This window comes from Ovis canadensis, chromosome X (assembly GCF_042477335.2).
Source record: "Ovis canadensis isolate MfBH-ARS-UI-01 breed Bighorn chromosome X, ARS-UI_OviCan_v2, whole genome shotgun sequence".
In the NCBI taxonomy this organism is placed as follows: Eukaryota; Metazoa; Chordata; class Mammalia; order Artiodactyla; family Bovidae; genus Ovis; species Ovis canadensis.
The window spans coordinates 97589249-97590657 of record NC_091727.1 but is presented as its reverse complement, the minus strand read 5'-3'; the positions used below and the strand labels follow the sequence as shown (position 1 = coordinate 97590657).

The 1409-nt window shown below is 43.3% G+C and overlaps 1 non-coding gene across 1 annotated transcript; it reads right to left on the bottom strand.

The window, feature by feature from the left end:
* Nucleotides 1-1051: 1051 nt before the first annotated feature.
* Nucleotides 1052-1124, bottom strand: TRNAS-GGA (transfer RNA serine (anticodon GGA)). Its single transcript has one exon. It is a non-coding gene; the product is annotated as a tRNA-Ser (tRNA).
* Nucleotides 1125-1409: the final 285 nt, after the last annotated feature.

Genomic DNA, 1409 nt, shown 5'->3' with positions numbered 1-1409 from the left:
CCAAAATATTTGGGGATTTTTCTGAAAAGAGCAAATTTCAAAATGACAGGAGAACTCTTTTTAAATATATCAAGGCTTGTCATGAAGTATTAGGTACAGGAGATTCTATTTAGGTTACTATGAGTGGCTCCATGAGGTGAAACTAAGCAGGCCTAATGGAAGGACATCCCAGGCAGACAGATTTGGGCTCAATATAGAAAGAGATAACTTTCTAGCATTTTGAGCTATATGAAGAATGAAATGGTCTGGACATGAAATCCTGCCCGGGAGAATGTGCGGTGAAAATTGAACAACCCCTCAGAAGGCGATGGTAGCAGAGATTCTTGCACTCATGAGGGCCACAGTCTGGATGACCTCTGAGCCTCCTTGGAGACTCTCTGGGGTCATGATAGGGGGTCAGCTTCTTTTGTCTTTTCTTGGCACTTTCAAAACTTACAAAGGTAAATTATGCCGTCTATAAACTTAATACAGAAGGGTAAAAAGTAAAATGTAAAAATCTTCCATTTCCTCCACCCTCCCAAGCCCTGAGGTGACCACTGAAGGTACCCGATGTGACACCCCATCTCTAGACATTTAGGTGATCTAGGCACTGCACTATACTTTACAGATATTTGCTGATTTCACCCTCACCCTCAACTATAATCCTGTTTCTAGAGATGAGGATGGACCTAGAGACTGCTGTACAGAGTGAAGTAAGTCAGAAAGAGAACAACAAATATTGCATATTAACACACATGTGGAATCTAGAAAAATGGTACAGATGTCCAGAACAAATGTATTGACACCAAGGGGGGTGAAAGGGACATGGGATGAATCAGGAGATTAGGAACTGACATATATACAGTACTATGTATAAGTGAAAGTGAAAGTGAAAATGAAGTCGCTCAGTCATGTCCAACTCTGCGACCCCATGGACTGTAGCCTACAGGCTCCTCCCTCCATGGGATTCTCCAAGCAAGAGTACTGGAGTGGGTTGCCATTTCCTTCTTCCTCCATGGGATTCTCCAGGCAAGAGTACTGGAGTGGGTTACCATTTCCTTCTCCAGGGTATTTTCCTGACCCAGGGATCGAACCCAGGTCTCCTGCATTCCAGGCAGATGCTTTAACCTCTGAGCCACCAGGGAAGCCCATGAGAACCTACTGTATAGCACAGGGAACCCTACTCAGTGCTCTGTGGTGACCTAAATGGGAAGGAAATCCACAAAAGAGGGAATATATGTATACATACAGCTGATTCACTTTTCTGTACAGCAGAATCTAAGACAACATTGTGAAGCTACTATACTCCAATAATTTTTTTTTAATCTCATGAGGTAGGTACTCACATCCCTGTTTTCTAGGTAAGGAAACTGAGGTTCAGAGAATGTCACAAAGTTAGGACACATGACAGTGACAGAGCCAGGGGCCAA